At 47.1% G+C, this 13,505-nt stretch overlaps 1 protein-coding gene across 2 annotated transcripts in view; it reads left to right on the forward strand.

The window, feature by feature from the left end:
- KCNIP1 (potassium voltage-gated channel interacting protein 1) overlaps positions 1-13,505 on the forward strand; it is a 259,487-nt gene that overhangs the window by 90,798 nt on the left and 155,184 nt on the right. The window lies entirely within an intron of this gene.

Raw genomic sequence — 13,505 nt, forward strand, 5'->3', positions numbered from 1 at the left:
ATAGAAATCATGCCTGGAATATTCATAGAGAAGTTTATCAGAGTTCTGTGGAAAACACAGTATTAACATTTATAGGCCTTGAACACATCCTTTAGGATGCTCTTCTGATTTAACTTTCAGCTACATCATCTTTATGCAGCAGTAAGTTTATTTTGGCACACTGTGTTCATTAAAAAAAAAAAAGACTGCTTAAATAGAAACGTCCTTAATGAAGCCTCAGGCTAGGGAAGGACAGAGATCTGCAGCAATGTTGACCATGTGTAGGAAGGGTGGGGTGTGGTAGGGTTGTTCCCATTCAGCTGCGTGCAGTGAGGGTTGATCTTTGCTATTCCTGCTGTTGCACCATTAAAAAAAAAATTCCCTTCCATTACAGAACAGAGGAGAACTTTGCTGTTGTGCAAAGATTTGAGCATCATACCTGCTCAAACAGGAGGGTGTTGTGTTGCCCTTTGATGACTTGTACAAATGTGACTTATTCTAGGAGACTATTTATAGGGTTTTGCCTTACATTTTATTCTTGTAGGGTGGGTTTTTTTATTGAACATATTGGCCTTGAGCCACTTTAGATAGTGCTGAGGAAACCACAGGGCTAAGTGCCGTGGGATTTGCTCCCTAATTCCCTCTGTATGGAGTAGGTTATAGAAGAGCAATCGCTGGGCATTGTGTTTGTATTCTGCAGCTGCGGTCGTAGTGGGAGGTTTGAGGAGTGTGAGTGCCAGGCAGAACACAGGCTTGCAGCTGATACCTCCCTGGGAGGGTGCTGCTTCGGATGGGGTGGGCCGCAGGATCCGGGGAGGGAGGCAGCAGCAGCAAGGGGCAGTGAATGCCCAGGCTTGGGAATGCCATCTGCCAGAGAGCCCCGACGGCTTACGGAGGTGTGCCACCGCCCGCGTTCTGCCTTCGTTCACTCTTTCACAAAGTGCCTGTAAATGGAGGGCCCCATGTGCTTTTGACGGTGGGTAGTGTCGTTTTAGAAGGTTTTACCTCTTACATTCTGCTAGAGGGGATTGGAAAGAGCTGGCTCTTTTCCTAGCACAAGGTTAAAACAAGAAATAGCTGGGAAATGTTCCTAAATATTTTTTTCCTTTTAGAAAATCCCTGTCTGGTATAGCAAGCATAGAAAAGCAAAGAGGAATACCTACCTACGGACCTGAAAACCAGTGATCTTGTGTTTTGCTTGTAGCTATTAGGAGTTATAGAAGATGGAGCCATTCTATGGAAGTTCCTATTTCATTCACATTTCCTGATTAGTTAAAAAACAGTTTCACCACCTACACTTGCATTGTGCATGTAGGTGGTACAGCTCCCAAGTGTCTCTGTGCTGCATTTGGGAAAAGGCTTCACAGAATCGTAGAACCATAGAATGGTTTGGGTTGGGAGGGACCTTAAAGACCATCTAGTTCCAACCCCCCTGCCATGAGCAGGGACACCTTCCTCTAGACCAGGTTGCTCCAAGCCCCATCCAACCTGGCCTTGAACACTGCCAGGGAGGGGGCAGCCACAGCTTCTCTGGGCAACCTGGGCCAGGGTCTCACCACCCTCACAGCAAAGAATTTCTTCCTAAGATCTCATCTCAATCTCCCCTCTTTTAAAACTGTTCCCTCTCATCCTATCACTCCATGCCCTAGTAAAAAGCCCCTCTCCCACTAAAAGTCCCTTTCCTGCTTCAAATGTAAATATTTCTTGTCAGCATCCACAGAGCTTGGTCCTCCTTCGCCACCCTAATGATGCTTTCAGCGTCACAGAGCCTTCGTCTCGTAACTATTGGCACGTACAGTATCACATACTCGGTAGCACGTGGCCCACCAAATCCCGGTATCAGGACCCCCCAAATCCTGGTATCAGGTCTTTCAGCCACTTCCATTGATGTCAGCCTGTTGGGAGGACCCACTCTCTAGTGAAAGGCTCAAATGCTGCGTACCAGCCAGTCTGCCTCAGACTACTAATTTCTGACAAGTGCCATTAAATTTTACGCTTTTTAATGTCTGCATTAGAGCAGAGGCTTCCTTTGCTTTTGGAGGTTTAATGAAAGCTTCAGGGTGGGGGGTGCGTGGTTCTGTTGTCACTGGGGGAATGCCAGCACAGCTAACAGACAGTATCAAATACTCTTTTGGAGCCAGTTTGCAGGCAGAATTCCCTTGCTTTGCTTTCATCCCTTCCTTTGCTCCTTTCCTTCATCTCCCGTTCGGTCTCCTAACATCAGTCACACGAAGAGCGCAGTCACAAGGGTTATCTCCCTGCCCCGCTGTAATGCTGTGTTTTTACAGTTGAGTTTCTGTGTCTTTAAAGAATATATGAAAAAGGATTGTGTTGCCCACAGGCTCACCCAGCACACCATCAGCTAAACAGCAAATTCAATTAATGGGCAGTAAAGATTGATGGTGGTTCAAAAGGATCGTTATGAAAGGCTGCGACAGGAGCCTGTTTTCTCCAGGTGATGCTTAACCTGATAATCCAGAAGGATCCATCCTTTTTCTCTGCTCTGTGAGGAGGGCACTGCCGAGCCCAGCACTGCCAGACATGCCTGTGCTGAACTTTATTAATGTACCAATACATTGTCTGAGGTATGCAAACTTTTTCAAGACTTAAGGCCCTTTTCCTATGGCTTAAGTAAAAGCCTTTTTTCTTCCTGCTCTGAGTGAACCCAAATTGCTGCCCTTCTGGTTTGGTTAGAGTTGCCCACCTCTGTTGCTGACCTGGTACGTCTGTATTTAGATAATGGGTCTATAATTCCTGGTATGTATTGTATGGTGTGTGTCTGATCTGTCCCACCTGTCTGGTTTAAAGGCAGCAGAGGGGCTGTACATGTGTGCAGGCACTGATGCTGGTCCTTCGAGGGCTGGGGCTGCACAGCCAGGGCAAGTCCCGGCTCCCGTCGCTGCCTGGCCCAGGGTACGGCCCGCTGCGATGTGGCTTACGGAGGCGGTGTAGGACGTAAGGTTTGCTGGAGAGTGTGAATGGCAGGATGATCCTCTGCAGCCAGGATCGCACCTTCTCACAGTGTTTCACTGACTTTCGATACAAAGGTAAACCAGACTACCAGGAACACCCAGCTGAAACGTATGTGTAAAGCACAGGTTTTATAATAATTGATTTGAAATGGAAAAAGAAATGCTTTCAACTGTAATCCCCTCCCATCCTGACCTACGTCATCTGGGAATTCAGAGTGAATGCAGTTATGGTGTCCTCTGTGCAAACAATCCCTCCCCTCTCTGCGGACTCTTGCAAAACCTCTGCTGTTCCTTTCCCGGCGTGACACTGGGCGTCCTGGCAGCAGCGTTAGGCTACAGCACGTGTGCTCGTCCCATGGAGTCACTGCAGACTGTGTTTTCCAGGGAACTTCCCATCATTTGTTCAGATACAGAAATATCTCTATAATTTTTTTTTTTTCAGTGAATAAACACCATTTTCATTTTGTGGTTGAATGTCTGATAGCACTTTAGTGTTGTTGTTTCCTTTGTACTTCTTTGAATATTTTTCATTATAGTCTTTCCTTCCCTAAAAAATTGGGAGAAAAACCCTCAAAGCTTCCCTCCTCGTGTGCACAACTGCCAGATCTGATGTGAATTAAACAGGCAAGCCAAGTGTTTGTGACGACGCAAAATGGTTGTGGTGAAAGGGAGCTGCTTCAATTATTTATTTCAGATTTAGCCCCTTCTTCTTGGTTTCCATGTTATTTCGTGAATCAGTTCTGATTTTGGTGAAATCAGTTGTTACTAAGCATTCACAGGAGAGAGATTCTTAGTCCGTGAATGTTTTCTTTTGACTGTTTGCTGCAATGATGGGTCATCTAATTACCTGGTGGGGTCTGTGCTCGGTGCGTGGGTCTCTGAAATCTCGGGCTGCATCAGCGGAGAAGTAACAATAAAGCAGTTTTCAGTGTGAAGTTGGGGGAAGGGAGAGTCATTTGTGCAAGACTGAAATTCATGAGTGTTCTTCCAAATACTCGTCAGGCTACACCAGTGACTAACATTCCTGTGAGTAAGAACACTCCTGTATTGGTTTAGTAACAATTATTATACTATTTCATTGGCGTCACAGTAGTTAGAAAGGAGTTTTCAAAGTCTGAAATCTTGAACGTCTGCCTTGGAAACCTAGACAAAGGGTGTCACACTTCAGAGTGACCTCCTATTTTCCATTGGGATATTCCCCTGGGCATTTCTCCCCCTATAAAACCTTTCCAGCAGTGGGATTTCACCAGCTCCCTCTGCTGTGTCCCTAATAGCTCTCCACAGTCAGGTGTTTGTAGTGTTGTATTCTCTTGTACTTAGCCAAATCCTCAACATTTCTCACTCCTTGGTGGTCAGACAATCAGTTTTGTATTTACTAGCAGCTAAATCTTCTATTTGTACCCAAATGAAGGCAGGATTTTTCAAAGGCAATGAGGTGCTTGTGTAGCCTTAACATTAAGGAGCTGGGCACATAATTCCCCTAAGTGCAGGGCACAAAAAATTCAAGCCTTCATACGTGGAGCTTCTGGTGATTACTGGTCTGCTGCTGTGGGGAATGAATGAGCCCTTTTAACCTGCAGGTATACACCTGGTACCACGCTGCTTATGCATTTTGCTGGGGATACTGAGAATAGAAATATCCAACCTAAGCCAAGATCTTAATGAGATTGTCTTATACATTGAGTTGTAATTAGACTGGAAGAGACCAAATTAACATAGATAAGAATGTGCCTGGATAAGCCATGAGAGAGAACCCTATAAACAGATGCATGGAAGTCTCCTTGTCCTAACATGACTTAGAAGGAGCTGCAAGGCTTGCCCCTGCAGTGTTGCTTGGTAGGGAAAAAGGGATTGTTGTGATGGGAGTCAACAGCCAGCCTGGGGCTGGGCTTCACGGGAGCCCCCAATACTCACCAGGAGAGGAGCCTCTGGCTGCGGAGGTCTTAGGAGTGTGTGGCGGCAAGTGCTTAAGGGGAACGGGGATGACCCAGGCTCAGGGGGAGAACAGGCTCTGGAGCAACTCTTTCAGCAGCACGGTGGCATGCGCAGGGCAGCCAGGTAGGTCAAGCTGTACTATTTGGTAGCAGCAGAGCCACTAAGGGCTATGATGCAAGAGCTGGGCCACTGCGTTTTCAGTGAGACATTGAATATTCACTATGGAAGAATCTTAAAATTGGACAATAACTGTGATGCTTGCAAAGCTGGACCAGAGTGTCAGCACTGCTGCTTTCTGATGGTCTCTCTGTCCACTTGAGATAATTTGAGGCATACATAATTTTGCGATGCCTTATGTTTTCACTTCTGAGATTAGATAGTGCTGTGTTTGGTCATTCGTTAACAGTACAGCAAATTCAGAATTTATGTTTGGTTGTACAATGGTTAGCAGAATTGGAATAAATCATTTTGGGTTTATGTAAAAATCCTGGTACCTTTGTAACTAACTGTTCATGTGCATTGAGGCAGAGTCCTGCTCCTGCATGGCTGGGATTCCTTGCCCAGATGAAGTAGGAGATACAGGAGTAAGGAGCTAGTGTCTAGCACTGGAATTTGCAGAGATATTGATGTTTCCTGGGATTTCCCTCATGCCAGGGTCCTGGAGAAGCAGACTCAACTTAGCCTGCAGACCCCATGCTCCCTGCAAGCCTAGAGAAGGTGGCCAGCACCAACATGGTCCAGCTGATCTCTCCCGACAGCAGGGCACAGCTGCCATGGCTTCAGGGAGAGCACAGAGAGCCCAAGGGCTCTTGTGTGCTGTTCTGAATTCTGTTTTAAAACTTGGCAAAGTATTTCTGTGCTAGCCCTGTGTGACAGCACAGGCAGCTGGTCCCCACTCCACATTAACAGTGCAGGGAACGGCATCTCCACCAAAGCAGATGGGGAGAAAAATGTCCTGACCGCCACGCTGTGATAAATCATGCAGCCCCTCTGCAAGCTGTGGGAGGGCTAAATTTAAACCCCTGAGTTTGTGAAGCCCAAATAGAAAGACAGAAAACCAAGAAAATCCTCCTTGCCGGACACTCATCCGACACCTTACGCAGCAGAGAGGCTCTGGGGTGCCGCAGCCCTGCACCGCTGCTCCGGGCTGCCTTGGGGTCACCAGTCCTGGTTTGGGTGTTACGAGGCAGCTTCGCATCCAGAGCACTTGAAACTCTGAAAATGTGCAATAGCCAGCAGTACCAGGGAAATGCTCCCCACAGCCCCGAGTAAGGGCTTTGGACAAAAGCCGTCCCATGCAGAAGGGCCTGCTGTGCTTCAGGGCTGGGGCACGAGCCTGGCCGTCCCGCAAGGGCTCTCTCCTCCACTCCCACTTAGGGCATGGGGCCTGAGCAAACGGATCGAGGCCGGTGTCGTCCCTGTGTGACTGCTGGGTGACACGGCGTTACAGGTGGGAGATGCAGAGTGACCCCTACTCCTTAATGTGCATCTATGGGCACAAAACACGTGTCTTATTCAAGTTTTAGGTTTTGAAAATCTTTGCTGCTCGTTGACTTTCTGTGAGCTGTGCGGCGATGCCTCTGCTGATTTTGAGAGCTGTAGTTGTGCATGTGTGCAAGATCCGTATCCATCCTTGCACTCGGCTCCTCCTGCATGGAGCTTGGCGTTCCAGCAGTGATACTAATAACTGCGATCGTAATGGGAACCATTTGTGGTTGCTTTCCCCAAGCGTTTTGTCTCTGGTTTGGCTGTTACATCCCGAAGGGTGGCTGCTTTGTTTTGCTGTTGGGCTGCCACTCTCCTGGGGCAAGTTTGGGTTTTTGTACAAGCTTTCTGCGTCTTTCCTCGGGCCACCCCCTCTTTGGGGAGTTTGCAAATCTTCAGTACATCCCTTGAGTGGGGACATTTTTAAAAAGCAAGCTGATGTGAAGTGACACCAGGAGGGAATTTTTAGCTCGGATGTAGCCTTTGGAAGCAGAATATACAGTATAAAGCTCAAGTCTTGACATGCAGTCTGAGACCGTGCAGCCCTAGGTGGTTTGTTGCATTTGGTTCTTGGTTTTTAAAGTGTAGGCTTAACCAAACACTTCTACCCACAATAAAACAGCATGAAAGTAATCTAAAATAGATTAATTTTAGTGTCTTCTTACGCCTTTTATTACTACTACTGCAAATATTAATCAGGATTATTTCTTGTCAATTAAGTTTCCTTATGTTTTGGCAAGTAAACTGTATGTTATATGTAAATTATGGATCTTGAGCAAATAATAGTGTAAAATAGCACATGTTTTTCTCTTTTCAGTCCTAAAATATCAGACTGCGGCTTTTTCCTGGTATGTTGGTTTTCTTTACCAAGTCTCTACTCTCTTTTAATGGGCACATCTGGTCCGTAAAGGTGTCACACAAGAGAATTTGCAGTGGTAGCTGCTGGAGTCAGGCTCTGTCAGCAGGGATGCCCAGCTGAAGGCATCAATTCGTACCTTGTCACCAAATCTTTCAATTATTCTATTTTTTCAGATTTCTCTGAGTTTTCCATGAAAGCACTCCACAAGCTGTGGTTCTTCAGGACCATTTGTCCTCCAGTAATTCTGATTATATTAGGGTAAGCCTGACATTCAGAGTTGATGTTGAGCATCTGGCTCACTGAGCCTAAGCCACACAAGCCACCTGCCCCTTTTAAATCCTGCGTGAGAGCTGTCTTTAACGAGGCCGTTCCTTCTTCAAGGAAAACGTATGGAGGAAACAGCATTGCTGACAGCATGGCACCAGCTGTAGGAATGAGAGACCCGAGCGACCGCCCTGCTCTGCACCAGGGCAGGCGGGATCTCTCACGTCCCTCCTGCAAAAGGTGAAAAAACTCTCATAAAGGAAAAAATAATAATTGAAATGAACATGCAGGGAGCAGGGTGCTGGCGATGCACAGCGGGACACAGCTGGAATGCCCGGCTTCCCATGGCTCCAGTTAGTAGTAGTCTGTTGGGGCAAATTGTTCAGGAAAACGTGCCCTCTGTCTTTCGGGTTTTGTGTGCAACAACCCAGGGCTTTGATTTCGCTGGCATGTTCTTTAGTGCTCTCACTCGTTCTGTACTTTGAGAGCGGGTTTTTCCTCTCTGTGTAATTTTTTATGTTTCATGCAGACTGCTTTTACTTCTGGCTTCTTCACACTTGTAACAGAGTCATCTCACTGTTCAGAACAGTTTTGTTAATCTGTTTATAATTTTCACTTTCTCAAGCAAAACAGTGCTCTACAGCAATCCAGCGGGGTCTTTGTTTCATATTAAATTCCAATTGAAAGGCAACACATCGTAACAGAAAAGCCTGATGCCTTTCAAATTACTTCTGTGACTTGATCTAGCACTGATAGATACCTGACTGGGAGAGGGCTGCAGTGAGAGGTGCATGCTCTCTTTCTTGTTGCACGTACCATTGGCCGCTGTCCCCTGCTCCCGGGCGCAGGGTGCTCCTGGCCGTGTCGACAGGGTTTGCGTTCCTCTTCTCCCTCCTTAGGTGTTTTCCAAGATGAAACTGCATCACCAGAACGGCTCCAGCCATTCATCTTTCTCTATGGTTTCCAGCATTGGGTGCTGCCATGGGTGCTGGGTGGGCGAGGGGCCACGGGGCCACCCAGGCGCCCTCCCCATCCCACAGTGGGGCCCAGTCCTGCTCCGGCCCCATTGCAGACCTGGGGGATTTCTCCTTCTCGCTCGTGTCTGGACTGCATCCCTCTCCAAGCCCTGCTGTGTGCTCATGTACTGCTGTGGAGAAGGAAGTAGAAAGATTCCAGAGCATTAAAAATATACTTTCTTTAATACGGAGCCCTACGAGAAGGAAGAGAAGGTGTTGAAATTCTGGTGGCTGATGGTGGATATTTCAGCTTGCAGCTGCATTAAAAAGCCCTGGTGTTAGAATAAATCTTTCGATTGAGAGATCTGAGGTTGGTATTAAGCCACGGTCTAAGCAGTCCTGAGGTTAGAAGAGTCACTTCATCCAGTCAGACCACTTATTAATTTTAGTCTTGAACCAAATTCTCCAAATTGGACCAAGCTTGTAACTAGACAGAGCTCTTTGTGAAGCTGCAGCAGGCTCGGCAGTGGCTCAGCTGCTCTCCTGCGGGGCTCTGACCTGTCACCACTTACATTAAATTGGTTGCCTCACTGGCTGCATGTTGCAGCCTCTTCCTAGAGCAAAACTACCCCATTTTAGCACTGCAGCCTTCATGAAATGAACTCTGCGAGACAAGGCAACACCTTAGTGCAAGCTGCAATTATTTCTACCTTTCCATTTTACTTTTCTGACCTCAAAAGACCTGAAAAATCCTGTTTAAACCTGCATTAGCTCTGTATCTTCCTGGGCTTTCTCCCTCGAGTGACAGATCGTTCTGTCACAGAGAAACATAGCCACAGAGGGGACAGGTGCCTTGAATAAGAATATTTTAATATTTGTTTGAAGATTATTCTGGGCAAATGGATCAACATACCAATTGCTGAACTCATCAACTCTTAAAACATGTGCTTTGGGGAAAGTAAAGGGAAATGTGGTTTAACCTGAAGGAGAGTAGAGAGCCATGACTCATCCCTCAGGGAAAATTTTTCGTTTGCATCATGACTTGATGCACCGTAGGTCAGCCAGGAAGGTGATTCAGAGCAGTACACGGCAAAAAGACTCCTAACTTAGGAGAAAGTTCTTGTATTGACAGACAAATTATATAAGTAAATTGTTTGAAATTAGTACTTTCTCCAAAGTAATTCATGGCTCAGGAAATTCTCTTTGGTGAGAAGTTCCCTGTTTTATGAACAGATCTTCTTCTGTTAGCCAGTGAGTCACACTGCTCCCTCCGGCTAATGCAGAACGATGCTTGCGATTACGGGAGCTATCAGCTCCTTAATGATAAGGATTTTAATTTGGCTTCTTCTAAGACATGCCATGAATAGAAATCACAAGGGCCTCGACTCCTCTGCACAAATCTTAATTGCAAGTGAAACTTCAGCAGCTGGTTCACAGGTTAAGTCTTCTTTAAGGCACTGCCGGTACGGATGCGTTCACCGGTGAGGCCTTGGGCAGACCTGCAGGTAGCTCTGTGGCAGGCGGAGGCTCGTGTTGGCAGAAGGCCACAGAAATAAACTCTTCTGCCTAAAATTGGGGCTCAGCTGTGCTTCTGAAAGGGCTGAACCTGGGGCACGGCCTGGGAGGGGAAGCAGGGTGCTGCACCCCAAACGCTCCCTCCCGCAATGTCCCCCAAGCAGGGCCGAGGCTGAGCGAGGCGTGGGGCAGCGGGGCCGAGCCGCACGCGTCCTGCCGCGGGCGCGGGGCTCCCCGGGCACTGCTCCTGCAGCCCAGCCCCTTCAGTAGGGCATCACGTCAGGATCTGCCTGCAGAACTTCTGTCGCTGGCTTGTAATCTCTTGGTTGTGATAAAAAGACACAAAAACGAGAAATAAAATCATCAATCAAAAGACAATTTAAAACTTAAACCTGCAGATCAAGAATCGTGTATTATGGTTCTTGTCTTATTTCTTTCACATTTTCCATCCCAGTTTGATTTGATTCTGCAGCTGCTTACCTAGAAATGTAGGTGCTTTAAAGATCTCTGAGGTTTTTTCCTACAACAGGACCAAAGATGTATCACACAACTGCTAGACTGCAGGAGACGTCTGCGCTACTGCATACAATAAATATTTTTAATAACAGTTCCATCTCCTTCGCCCTCTCTGAAACGATTAAGAGCCCCATTTGGATTCTGAGCCATGCTTGCAAGATGGCATTAACACCCATGTCTTAATGAAAAAGGTTTGCCCACGTCGGGGGGGAATAAATAACATTTACCCTTACAGGTACTTAGTTTGGAAATGTCTTTGAAAGCAGCAACCTACACTAAGAGCCTCCTTGTGTATATGGCTCGAGGCTTTCCTGGTTTGCCAGCGACGGTGGCTCCGTGAACAGCAGTGAATCACTCTGGCCCGGCTGGCTGCCACAATTAATGCGGGCGCATGCTGCCTTCCCGTAATTACTGTGCACTCAGCGTGGCTCTGGAGCGATCCGTCAGCGCGTGGTCCGTGTGCTGCAGACACAGATCAGCCTTGCTCTAGCGGTCCTCTCTCCCATTCTCCTCTGGGTGTCACAGCTTAGCGAAACAGAAGCAGATTTCTGTAAATAATTTAGATGCCCGGGTTTTCATTTGTTTGCCTTTTCCGTCCGTTTTCACAGCAGGTTTCGTACTGTTTGTATCGTGCTTTGGTTGCTGATAGCTACAGGTAGCATTGATTGATAAGCAGTTTTTTTCTGTTTAAAGCAAACTCTTAGATTTTGGGGTGGGGGAGTTGATTTACTTTAGTAGAGACAAACCCAGATTTTCACAAACCTGAAAGCCTCTGGGCACTCTTGGCATGGCCATGAGTTTCAATGAGAGTCGCAAGCTCTCCCCATGTCCCAGATATCAGGGCTGCTCAGCAGCAGCAGGTTTGGGACTTGATAAACTGGCATTTATTGTGGCCAAAGATTTCCTACCAGCCCTACTTCTAGCTGCAAGCTGATGCTCTCTGTGCAGTCCCATATGGTGTTTATCTTGAGAAAAATCAGTACCTACAGTCACCTACTTGAGTGTTTAACGCTGCGCGCTCCCTGCCTGGGCTGCTGGAAGGTCCTTCCCTCTTGTTATTCATTAGTGATGTATGAAAAGTTAGTTGGCAGTGTACAGCCAACATCTGTTGGAAAATACATGTTCCCCTCGTGCTTGGCATCCTTCTTGGCAGAGGCAAGAATTCATGTCCTCCTGGTTATGGTCTTCACAGCCACCAGTGGGGACAGAGCAGGAGGCTGATGCGTTGGACAGCTGGAATAGAGACATGTTTCAGGGCCATTAGCTGACTAGACTTCAGTAGCATAACATTGATTTCTTTTAGAAAGATATGATATATCTTAGAGTTTAAGATATAAAATTGACATTTCAGGCAGTTTCTGAACTTAATAGTCTTTTGCCAAAGGATTTTTATTTAGAGGAGTGTCTCTTGGATCCTTTCTGGTCTTTCGTGCTTGGTGTGGCGTGACTCTTTCCATAGCTGTGACTGCAAACGGTATTGATCTACTCAAGAGTTAAATGTAGAAGGGGATGTAACTTCATGTGGTGAAACAGAAAATCTTCTGCTGATCTTTTGTTTGAAGGATCCAGGCGTTACCTCATGAGGGAGCCATCTCGAACCACAGTTCGTTGACTTCACAGATGAGCTTTTAAAAGCTTCTACCTAAAATAGCTGCGTGCACTGGGGGGTTTGCAGTTAAGACACTGTGGCCCTGCTGCGTGCTGCTGACTAATTGCTATCACCCTCCTTTAGCTGATATAAGCTCCACTGCTCATTCCTTCCCAGCAACTGATGCTCCTGCCCCATCTGCTTGGCCCTTTGCTCTTTCATCTGCAAGTGGTAGGAGGAGGAAAAGCAATATGCAATGGGAGTAAGAGAAGTTGAATGTCGCTGAGTTTTAGTGCTTGAGTGCGAGGTTTATGCATGCTACAGAGGTTGGTTTGCCCATCCCAGAAGATGGAGAAAATGGGCTGAAACCTTCTCTGCACATTTCGTTTTCCTAAGCAGTTACCCCACCTCAGGTTCCTGAGAGAGTTGGATGCATGTCCAGACTTTGTGAGACAGAGGACTTAGAGCAAGCTGGGCTTTTAACAACTATGACTTATGGGAAAAGGCAGCTGCTGTAAAACCCTAGTAACCTGCCTGCTGCTGTGGGCATGACAGAGATCGCTGCAGGGCCTGTGGGTGAGTGCCGAGGGAAGCACCCATCCCTGATGGAGCAGCTCTTGTGTGCTGCACCCCACTGATCAAACTTCCTGAGTTGGGGCAGGCTGAGAAGCTCCCTTGCCCAAGTGAAAGCTGCCCGTGTCTTCCTGGCAGACCTTAGCTGAACTTTTCCCCATCTTGCAGACTCTGAAGGTTTTGTCAGCATGACCTAGTCCAGCTCCTGCTAGTGGGAGTCCAGCTTTGCTTGCATCCTTGGCACGCTGGCACTGGGGCAGCTCTGCTTCATGGGTTTGTAACACCTCAGCAGGATACCCCAGCCATGGCGACAGCCTCTGACCTCTTGTGATTTAGTATTTGCTATTGCTTTGGTGCAGGGAACAAAAGCACTAGGGATCTAGCCACACGCAGAATGCAAACCCTGGGGTTTCTGTGCAGGTTTCTGTTGGTGTGAAGGTGAAGGAAGTGCTCCAAGCCAGCATCTGCTCTGCTGTTCATACTGTGCAAGTGCCTGCATCCATCCTTTATGTTACACTAAATCAGACTCCACCTGCCTCGAAATTCTCTTCACTAGGCCCTTCCCAAAACAACAGACTAACAAAACAAAGAAAAATACTGGCCCACCTATAAATGAGTAGAACTCGTTCTGTCTCTTTCTAAGAGAAGACAATTAAACATAATTATTTATCGTGATCAAAGATTAGTGGAAAAGACTCGCATGCTGTTATCCTTGCTGTATGTGGGGAAGGCTGGGGAAAAAAAAGCCAATTTTAAAAAGAGAAATGCAAAGAACCAAACTGAACTACGAGACGGTGACGCTTCGGCCGCAGGTTTGAAGGGGAAGCCTGCAACTGCTTCCCCCGCCATATGGTGCAAACACG

This window comes from Nyctibius grandis, chromosome 22 (genome assembly GCF_013368605.1).
Source record: "Nyctibius grandis isolate bNycGra1 chromosome 22, bNycGra1.pri, whole genome shotgun sequence".
NCBI lineage: Eukaryota > Metazoa > Chordata > Aves > Nyctibiiformes > Nyctibiidae > Nyctibius > Nyctibius grandis.